The following is an 11921-nucleotide window of genomic DNA, read 5'->3' on the forward strand; positions in this document are numbered from 1 at the left end:
TATATATATGTGATATATGTGTGTATGTGTATACATGTAGGTATGTGTATGCACATACATACACACACCTAGCTGTCTATCTATACCTTCAGTTTAGTGTACCTTCGGCTTAGCTCTCGAGCGAAAGCCTAAATTTGTTTTTCAGAGCACCCCCATAGAAGTCTACTATATGAGGGATTTAGCGCACCCACACTATCCAACATCTAAATGTTAGCTTTTACTTGAACGGTAACATATTACTTTGAATCAGTAATATAAGTGCAAAATTAAAGCCCTATTGATTTAACTTGAGAGGTGTTAGCACCCAATAACAATATGTAAAACCCTTGATATATTAAATCACCAAAAGTTGCTATTTTGGGATGTTTTTTATTTATAGAAGACACATGTGCCACTAGATTAGGATCTGGACATTGATTACAAGATAGTTATGAATACAATACTGATTAGCTTTCTGACCACATCCTGAACTACTGCAAGAATTCACATATCACAACCCCCTCACTATGTTTTAGATATAGTTCACTATTTGTTCTATCACTAAATAATAGCAACTCCTTATGTCTAAACTGGCCACCCACCATGGCACCTATATTATATCCCCAGAACACCTCTTACCATTGGATACCTAACTTCAACCCTTCCTACCACAATTAGCTAACAACACTGGATCTCCATTACAGTAAACTCCTTACTGAACTGCCCCCAGACCTATTAACCCCTAACTGTCTTGTCCCACTACTTCTCCTAACCTTTCCATCTACTCTTACTGTTAGCTTATAACTCTCCAGACCTACTACATATATTGAACCCTGGGTACCAGTTTTAGTGCAAATCATTTAAACATTTTAACAATATTAAAAATCTACGGATATAAATACTTGGCTGCCACTAAAACTGTCATTTCCTCCCTGAGCCTTGCTTTAGAATACCATAGTGACAGCATATTGGCAGCAAAGGGTTATTGGTGACAGAATTGAGATACAATAGTAAAATACATTTAGCCAAACTCAATTAAAGTAATATGTGTTGCTGTTAGTACCTGTCTGTTATTATATTGTTACATCTATCTTTTGGAGGCCAGGATTTTAGTCAGACACAAAATGCAATCTTCAGTGATGGGTTGAGCACAAAACATGACGGAAAATGCACCATCTAATTCTAGTAGTAACAAACCTGTGATGGAACTGGTGCTAAAGTGCAGTAAAAAAGATCTTTAAATGAGACCTTGATTTTTTAAAGTAATTTTTTATCTCACATAAAATTAATACAAATTTATTTTCCTATATTGAGGTATGTCACTCCCCACCTATAGAGTTCTGCCTATCCATCACTAGGAATTCAGATTACCTGAGCCCAGTTGTACACAAACGTCCTAATAGCTTCAAAATTAAAATAAACAGCATTAACTTTTTTTTATAAATTGCACTCTTTCGCACACACGATACCATTTTTATTTTGATGATGCTTTATGCTACCTGTGCTCAGTCATAGATTGTCACTGTTATGACAATCATATGGCAGCTGGAGAGACGCAGGACCACTCAGCTGAACGAAAAAGATTGCTGCTTTCAAATAATAGGTCTCAAATTTGTCTATGTATTGTGGAGGCCAAAATAGAAGATAGCCCACAACCTGATATTTTTCTATATGCCTGGTGTTCATTGTTGTCACAGTAATCAGCAACAGCCACCTGGGCATTTGACCCCTAATTTGAAAGAAGGACCCTTCATCTTTAAAAAGTGAAGTCACTTGCCCATTGTAGTGCTTTTTGTGGGCAGTTATTGTCTATTTTAAAGCCCAGAATATAAAATTCACCTGGTTGTAGAGCACCATAAAACTCCCCAAGTCTGTCTTTTCATTTAAATTAGAGCATCACTTGTCCCTCTAGCACAAACAATGGGGGAGATAGGGCACAGTTAGAGCCTCTTTTTATGGCGATCACCTATATCATACAGGGGCTTGAGAATCCTCCTTTCAAAAGACAGACCCTCCTCTTTTATGTACCTGTGAATGGTCGGTGACATTCTTAACATTTTCCCCCTTTACAGCTTCTGAAACAAGGATTTTCCTACTGATGCAGTGACTTCCTTTTTCCTGCGATGGCATCATGCACAAACCTGGTGATGTCACAGGGACTTCCCATGGGGAAGGAAAGTCTCATTTCTGGTTTGCAATACTCCAGGATCTGCATCAAAAGAATGATCCCTTAGGAAGATGACACGTTGTCCTCTGCACTGTGAGCATAATGAACAGGATGAGTGCATTGTGCTCTACACTGAAGAGGGTATAGTTTATTCCACTCCAAAACCCAGGTATCATGTGGTAGTGTCTCACAGTGTTAGTTCCACCAACACTTTGTTATACATCAGAAAACATTTTTTTTTTTTAAAGATGCTTTAATAAAGTCTTCTATATTAAAAGTACATTTTTGCCTGATGGGTTTTTTCAATGTTGAAGCATTTGTGAATGCGAATTTCAATCAGATTTTCATGTTGTATCGTATAAGTTAGGCATAAAGCATAGTATGGTATATTATACAAAGGGAAGCTACAATGCATTTCACCAGCCATACAATGTTGCTGTACAGCTCTTCTAAAAGATTGTAATGGGAACCCTAGTTGGGAGAATTATATCACTAAATAAAGGAGTTGCATATACAATTTAGGCTGTTCTCTCAGCAAGTTCTGGTGCACATCTACATCTGTGGACTTATGAAGCTTTTCCCTGTTGCTCAGTTTCTCTGTCTTCACTAATTCTCACTCTGTGAACAATCTTTGCCTCTGTACCTTACTAGGCCAAAGACCACATCAGCAAGTGATGGCACCCTAGGCCCTGCAGGCAAGACACTCTGCATACCCAGCCAGCCGCCAACAAAAACCCCTTCATTATCCTCCTGTTTCTAGGAAGAATTATGATCTCGGTGCCCTTCTGCTGATCAGTTAGTTCATGGTGGGCTGGAAGATAGGTCCTGTAAGTGTGTTGTAGAGTGAAACAGCGACTACCATTCATTAGGGGTTGTGTATAATAAGCCACCAAAAAAGAGGGACAGCTGCAGTGTGCAGGAACAAACAAGGCAACTCATTCTTATGAGGCCAAACTTCCTAATTTGCTGCTGGGCAGCACAGTACAGTACAGTTAAATTCTTTGTGTTAACCCTTATGGTGCCAGTGTGCACTGCAGTATAACAGGATGTAGCTTGGTAGTGATTACAGTAACTTTAGGAATGCTAGATGATATTAAAAGGATTTTTCAAGTTATGAATAATCACAGATTTAACTTAACCCCTTTGATTCAAGAGAAAGTCGGATCGCCCTAATGAGCAGACTCCTACTCAGTACATTTACATAAAATCATTTGGGATTAGTCGTTCAGTGATTGAAGTTTACTTTTTGTATAATTAGAAATGAAAAGAAACATGTTAAAGGGACATAATTCAGATAGAGTAAACCATTTTAAACACGTTTCCATCTTATTGCTATTCTAAAATGTGCTTCATTTTCTTGGTATCCTTTGTTGAAGGAGCAGTGCACTACTGGGAACTAGCTAATAACAATTGACATATATGTGCAGTCACCATATATGTGCAACTAGCTCCCGGTAGTGTATTACTGCTTCCGCGACTACCTAGGTATGCTTTCCAACAATGGATACAAAGAGACCAAAGCAAATTAAATATTAGAAGTAAATGAGTAAACTAGAAAGTTGTTTAAAATTGCATGCGAAGTCTGAATAATGAAAGTTATATTTTGACTTTAATGTCCCTTTAATGTAATAAAACACCCTAATTTATTAAAGCTATTTATTATAACATGGGTTTTCTTAGGTAGCTACTGCGCTGTTTGTTTAGCACCTGCAGTGAGCCATTGGGAGCTAAAGACAAAAATGGCATAGTATTTGAAAAGTCCAAAAATCAGAACAAGTGTTTTCTAATTGATTGGAAAACTGGTGTCAAATTGACCAAATGCAAGGTACAGATGGAGTTTTTTGTCCCACAAATGAATTTGAAAAATGTTGGATAAATAGGGTTAATGTGGGGTTTTCAATCATTTTGTAATTGATTTTAATTAAGAACACCTTGAGCGTGAGACACTTCACAAGGCAATTCTGATTGATTAGAATAGAGACTGTTGATTGGTCAATGTGCTACAATGTTGATGGTCCTAGTACTCAGTTCCGTGGAGATGCTACATTGGTGGGAGGGATCCAATTATTAATACAATTGTATGTATTAGATATATCTACTATGTTTGTTTTCATTTTATGCTAATTTGCTGTATAAAATTAGAGCATGTAATTTTTGCACTACAATGTCCCTTTCAGTGGGGAGGGGGTCATGCCCCTCTAGATCCCGGTATATATGCCACTAAATCTAAGGGAGTCTTATTTAGATGAGATGCACTGATCATTGCTATTTGTCTGTGGCCTCTTATTTTTATACTTAAAGGGACATGGAACCAAAAACTTTCTTTTATGATTCTGATAGAGCATACAACCCCAACTTACCCTCCAACCTACCCCCACCATCTAACCTGCCTTGTTCTCTTGTTATCATCCACCGAAAAGCATACCTAGTAGACTTGTCAATGGTCATCTTAATGTAATAGGATACAAAGACATCTTAGACAATTGGTTGCCTCTAACTTTGTGCCAACAGTTTGGAGAGGGCCCTTTCCTGTTGCAGCATGAATGTGTCCCTGTGCACAAAGCCAGGTGCATGAAGACATGGTTACACAAATTTGTTGTTGAGGAATGTGAGTGGCCAGCACAGAGCCCTGACCTTAACCCTACTGAACACCATTGGAACACAGATACTGAGTTACACCTTCTTGTGCAACATCAGTGCCTTCTCTTTTATCTAAATGGGCACAGATTGTCATAGATACACTCCAAAATCTTGTGGAAGGCCTTCCCAGAAGAGTGGCAGCTGTTATAGCCCCAAAGTGGGAGGGGGGCAGGCAACTCCTTATAAATGCACATAGGTTTTGAATGGGAAGTCCAACAAACTCATATGTGTGATTGTTAGGTGTCCACATACTTTTGGAAATATAGTGTATTTCTCACAACCAGAGGTCAGGTAAGCTTGGAGGGTCATGCACCCCTTTAGCAGACAACCTGGAATCATAAACCTGTAATACAATTATTAAATAAAACATTTGGAAAGCATGGAAGCGGGGTGGCATCATGTCATAGAATTTGCCCTCAATATGTGACCCTCTAGATCATGCTGCCCTGAGCACAGACCTAGTGAGCCTAGGCCAAAATAAGCTTAAAATATTCTTGTGACAAATATCATTGGATTTAAATTACTTCTTAGCTGATGTGCAGAATAAAAAAACTGCTTCTGACCCAATACCATTTGAAAAAAAAGAAAATTCTTGAATGTGTTTTAGAAGAATGGTAAACAAGCCTCATTCTATCTTAAAAAGTGTATCCATCAAAGATATTTTGCAATTAATTAGGAGTAGCAGTAAATCTGCTTTGAATAACTTGTATAGCTCTTAAAAATGACAGCACTTTACAAATCAATGCTAATAATACTACAGTTTTACGCATTACAATGGAATTATTTAAATAGCTGAGAAATGTCTTAAAACAGATAATTTATATTTTAATATGATTTAATATAATTTTATCTCCTTCTTGAAACACTTTTTTGCTTAAAAAAAGGTAACATTTTATTGCAAGACAGGATAGGCCATGCCATTAAAGGGCCATGATTAGGGTGACCATATTGCCGCTTTAAAAAAGGACACATATGAAAAATACATATGTCAGGGCTGTTTTCAGGGCTGTTTAAAGAAATGTTTTGTGTAAGAGCCCTGACATATGTATTTTTCATATGTGTCCCTTTTTAAAGCGGCAATATGGTCACCATAGCCATGATACCCAAATATTGAAGCACTTGAAAGTATAGCTCTACAAAACTGACTAGAAAATATCACCTAATAATGTCTATGTAAAAAAGAAATACATTTTACCTCAACATTTCCTCAGTGGCCACATCCCATCGTAAAGGGACTTTAAGCAGCCAATCAGGATGCTAGTCCCAGGACTTGCAAGGAAGTGTGCATCTGCCATGTGCAGACAAAGTCATGTTATTTCCCTCCTCAGAAATCTTGTGATATTTCAGTTAATCTCATGAGATCACAGTAAAGCAAAGTGTAACAAAGGCACTGATAAAGCTGATTTTTGTTTGTTTTTTTAACATACAGCTTACAGTAGCTGAAGGACAGAGCACTGAAATTTTGAGGTAAAATATCTTCCCTTTTTAATATAGAGAGGTGATATTTTCTTGTCAGTTTTTTGCAGTTATGCTGCTTCACTTTCAAGTGATTTAGCATATGGGTATTATGTCCCTTTAAAGGGATATTGCACTGTAAAATTTGCTCCCCTTTAATGTATTCCCAAGGATTCATTTTACCAGCAGGAGTGTTTTACATTGTTTACAAAAAGCTATTTTACCTTTATTTTGACATTTAGAATAGCTGCTTTTGCCTGTTGAACCTGACACATACTGAAAACTCCATTAATGTAGTATTGGCTATAAAAAAGCTATGTAAACAAGAAACATGGGGAGAAATAACTGTTTGAATCCACTAAAAAAAATAAACAGGTTTTTCAAACAGTTTTTAAATTACTTTACATACATTACTTAACACAATGAAAAACAATAAAAAAATATTTCTTCTAACAACTGAGTGTGAGGATGTGCTGGTGTGAATAACAGAATATGCAAATAACACTGGTCAACAAAGAGAAATCCTCAGAGAAACTTATATGCACCATAGACTAGGTTTGATTCCCTGATTCCAAATCTATGCCTAATTTTCCCCCAGCACGATAGTTATTGTGATGATCAAACGTGACTGGGAGCCAAGACTCACTTATGAGCCTTTAATATAGTGTCCAAAATGTTCTTCTCTTTGATCCCAAGAAGATATTTCTTCCTCCCCTCCACATTAAACTCGGGCTGGTAAAATGCTTAGTGAAGGCAATGACAAAGACAAACCCTAAAGGAAAACTTCCAAACATCAGCATAGGAAAACTGATAGAAGGGGTCTTCGTTGGGCCCCAAATCCGAGGTATTCTAAAAGACAGCACATTTATGGAAACTCTGACTGGTGACAAATGAGAAGCTTGGACGAGCTTTCAGTGGCTTTGTGATCACTTCCTAGGTAAAACAAAATCTCCTAATTTCTGTGATGGTTTCAGTAAACCTCTGTGTACATAAAGGAAAATGTAATGTTGCATATCTCTTAATTTTCTACACTCCCATTTATTCCTTACCAGCCTTGGTTATGTAAGTGACGAACAAGGTGAGCATTGTCACCAAGATATCAGGTCAATGGAACAGCGCAACCAAGGTTTCTAGAAAGACTCTATGATGGCAGACTACTGTTGGAAGTTGTATTATGACGCTCCTGATGCAGTGTACCACAGACATGAACAGTGATCAAATGACTGAGTGATATTCATTTAAATAGCTTAAATCCAATATTGTTGTCATACTAAGAACACTCTTTGTTCTACAAAAATGGTGTGTGCCAACACAAAACTGATTGTAAATTCTTGATCAGCATTAAAAGCTGGTCTAGAAAATTATGTTTGTACTTTTGATGATTAAAAAAGTTGTTCTTTTTTTGTAGACCTGTGTAATGAGCAAAACTAATTAATTTTGAGTGTGTTAATTTAATGTACCTCCAAAATAAACATTTAGTCATAATTTATTGAATATTAAAGGGACAGTCTAGTCAAAAATAAACTTTCATGATTCAGATAGGGCATGTAATTTTAAACAACTTTCCAATTTACTTAATCAATTTTGCTATGTTCTATTGGTATTCCTAATTGAAAGCTAAACCTAGAAAGGCTCATATGCTAATTTCTAAGCCCTTGAAGGTCGCCTCTTATCTAAATGCATTTTGATTTTTTTTCACAACTAGAGGGTGTTAGTTCATGTGTTTAATATAGATAACATTATGCTCACGGCCATGGAGTTACATAGGAGTCAGCACTGATTGACTAAAAGGCAAGTCTGTCAAAAGAACTGAAATAAGGGGGCAGTCTGCAGAGGCTTTGATACTTGGTAACTACAGAGGTAAAAAGTGTATTAATATAACTGTGTTGGTTATGCAAAACTGGGGAATGAGTAATAAAGGAATTATCTATCTTTTTAAACAATAAAAATTCTGATGTAGACTGTCCCTTTAACTAAAATTATGTTAATACGATAGTAAAATAGAGGGAACAATTCTAAATCATTAAAACTTTATCTAGGGTCTGTTCTGTCTAAATGATGATGTAAAATACACTTTTTAGTCACAGAAAATATTTAAAACCTAAATTTTGGCTTTATATGTACTGATTTTTTAACATATGCCCTGATTTTTTGTAATTAGTTTGATTAGTAATATTCATCAAAATCTACAAAAAAAAATTGTGCGGCGGGGGGGTCGGGGGAGATAGAGAGCGCAAAAGAGGGGGGATAGAGAGAGCAACAGAGAGGGAGAGAGACCGCAAAAGAGAGGGGGGAGAAAGGGGAGAGAGAGCAAAAGAGAGGGGGGAGAGTGCAAAAGAGGGGAGAGAGATACAGAGAGCGTAAAAGAGAGGGGGAAAAGAGGGGGAGAGAGAACTAAAGAGAGGGGGAGAGAGAGAGCAAAAGAGAGGGGGGAGAGCACAAAAGAGAGGGGAGAGAGAGTGTAAAAGAGAGGGGGGAAGAGAGGGGGAGTAAAATATAGAGCAAAAGAGAGGGGGAGAGAAAGAGAGCATAAGAGAGGGGGAGAAAGAGCAAAAGAAAGGAGAGAGAGAGAGAGCAAAAGAGGGGAGATAGAGAGAGAGCAAAAGAGAGGGAGAGAGACCGCAAAAGAGAGGGGGGAGAAAGGGGAGAGAGAGCAAAAGAGAGGGGGGAGAGTGTAAAAGAGGGGAGAGAGAGACAGAGAGCGTAAAAGAGAGGGGGGAAAGAGGGGGAGAGAGAACTAAAGAGAGGCGGAGAGAGAGAGCAAAAGAGAGGGGGAGAGCACAAAAGAGAGGGGAGAGAGAGAGTGTAAAAGAGAGGGGGGAAGAGAGGGGGAGTAAAAGAGAGAGCAAAAGAGAGGGGGAGAGAAAGAGAGCATAAGAGAGGGAGAGAAAGAGCAAAAGAGAGGGGAAGAGAGACAGCAAAAGAGAGCAAAAGAAAGGGGGGAGAGAGCAAAAGAGGGGGATAGAGAGAGCAAAAGAAAGGGGAGAGAGAGCAAAAGAATGGGGATAGAGAGAGCAAATGATGGGGGATAGAGAGAGCAAAAGAGAGGGGGAGAGAGAGAGCAAGAGAGGGGAGAGAGAGAGAGTAAAAGAGAGGGGGGAGAGAGAGCAAAAGAGGGGGATAGAGAGAGCAAAAGATGGGGGATAGAGAGAGCAAAAGAGAGGAGAGAGAGAGAGCAAGAGAGGGGAGAGAGAGAGCAAGAGAGGGGAAGAGAGAGAGCAAAAGAGAGGGGGAGAGAGAAAGCAAGAGAGGGGAAGAGAGAGAAAAAGAGAGGGGGGAGAGAGATTGAGCAAAAGAGGGGGTATAGAGAGAGCAAAAGAGGGGGGATAGAGTGAGCAAAAGAGAGGGAGAGAGACAGCAAAAGAGAGGGAGGAGAGAGCAAAAGAGAGGAGGGGAGAGAGAGAGCAAAAGAGGGGGGAGAGAGAGAGTAAAAGAGGGGGATAGAGAGAGCAAAAGAGAGGGAGAGAGACAGCAAAAGAGAGGGGGAAAGAGAGCAAAAGAGAGGAGGAGATCAAGAAAGCAAAAGAGAGGGGGGAGAGCACAAAAGAGAGGGGAAGAGAGAGCGCAAAAGAGAGGGAGGAAAAGAGAGGGGGGAGAGAGAAAAAGAGAGGGGGGAGAGAGATTGAGCAAAAGAGGGGGTATAGAGAGAGCAAAAGAGGGGGGATAGAGGGAGTAAAAGAGAGGGAGAGAGACAGCAAAAGAGAGGGGGAGAGAGCTAAGAGAGGGGGGAGAGAGAGAGCAAAAGAGAGGGGGAGAGAGAGAACAAAAGAGAGGGAGGAGAGAGCAAAAGAGAGGGAAGATAGAGAGAGCAAAAGAGGGAGAGAGACAGCAAAAGAGAGGGCAAGAAAGGGGAGAGAGAGAGCAAAAGAGAGGGGAGAGAGAGCAAAAGAGATGGGGAGAGAGAGCAAAAGAGAGGGGGAGAGAGAGCAAAAGAGAGGGAAGATAGAGAGAGCAAAAGAGGGAGAGAGACAGCAAAAGAGAGGGCAAGAAAGGGGAGAGAGAGAGCAAAAGAGAGGGGAGAGAGAGCAAAAGAGATGGGGAGAGAGAGCAAAAGAGAGGGGGAGAGAGAGCAAAAGAGAGGGGTAGAGAGAGCAAAAGAGAGGGGGAGAGAGAGCAAAAGAGAGGGGGGGAGAGAGCAAAAGAGAGGGTGAGAGAGAGCGCAAAAGAAAGGGAGGAAAAGAGAGCAAAAGAGAGGGGAGAGAGAGCAAAAGAGAGGGGGAGAGAGAGCAAAATAGAGAGAGGGGGGAGAGAGAGCAAAATAGAGAGAGGGGGAGAGAGAGCAAAAGAGAGGGGGCAGAGAGAGCAAAAGAGAAGGGGGATAGAGAGAAAGCAAGGGGTGGAACAGCTGTAGTGCAAAAAATGGCCTGTGTACACAGGCTTTAGGACTAGTAGTAAATAAACTGTTAAATGTTTGTCAAGCATATGATATTCATCATGCCCAAAACTATTTATGTTCCCCTTATTAAATGTAACATTTAAATAATAAATATAACAGTTGAATTTAAGAAGTAATATTCAAATAACTGAACATTAACATTCATATGTTGTTTCCCATAGCCAACCGCAAATCCATGGAAATCAATATTGAAATGTTAACATAGTCAAATAACAAAACGAATGTCAAGAGGAACATTTTCTCTACCATTCAAAGGTCAAAATTCAGACAACATTCTCTCTGTCATTGACTATAATCTCTAATTGTCTTCCTAAATTTTGTCTCACAATATGAATGGGAAAAGCTTTAGAAAAACTTACAGGTGTTTGTATATTAAACCAATCCAAACTTGCAAAATCCAGATGTTGTGATATTATCCTTGACTTATGTCAGACTAATTATTTCAAACATTTATTTTGCAGAAACTGAAATTATTTTTAAGAAAGGTAAACAAATCTAATATTAAATGTCAAATTCTAAAATATCAGAATGTCCCATAAACTGTGTTTCTTAGAGGAACAGATGGATATGGGTGTAAATATCAAACCAACTACTAGCCTGGTGTGCTTAGATCAAAAGATTTTTTTAATGATATGCGCTATCCTGCTGGAGACCTTTTTCAGGAATCTTTGCAATGGGGATACAGGCTGCCCAAGCACACTTTGAAACTTTATGATTTTCAGCCAGTGTCACTTATAAGACAAACTGGCTTAATATCACCTTGGAGACTGAACAGGATTTTTCTGATCAGGAATCTCTATTAGCTACTTTTTAAATATAAAAACAGGTGCAGCGCATCATCCTTGCACACACTGTCAGCACCCCACTGCCAGTCTTTTAATGGGACAGAATACTGTAAATTCCAGGAGTCCTTTGTCTTAAGATCTGAGTGAGCTCATGTGCAGATTTACTGGAGTGGAAGGAATTCCAGTGGTTCTGGAATTCTTGCAGGTGCTAATAGTTCTTTTGAGTCTAACTCAACCCATTTGCTTTGTGTCATCCTTAAATAGTTTGAGTGGCATGAATGAGCCTTCACTGTTTCTTGTAGAATTTTAGAATTAATGTTTTATAGGTTAAAATGTAGTGGAATAGTCTTTTCATTAAAAACAAACAATAAAACAAAAAAAACAAAAACATATTAGTAATGCAAATCTGATTAATTACTTTAGAAAATAGCCTCATATATCCAGTTAAATATATTAGTATAATCAACACTATATTTTAAAGCCACTAGGTACAATAAAC

The sequence above is a fragment of the Bombina bombina genome, chromosome 4, assembly GCF_027579735.1.
Source record: "Bombina bombina isolate aBomBom1 chromosome 4, aBomBom1.pri, whole genome shotgun sequence".
NCBI classification, from domain to species: Eukaryota; Metazoa; Chordata; class Amphibia; order Anura; family Bombinatoridae; genus Bombina; species Bombina bombina.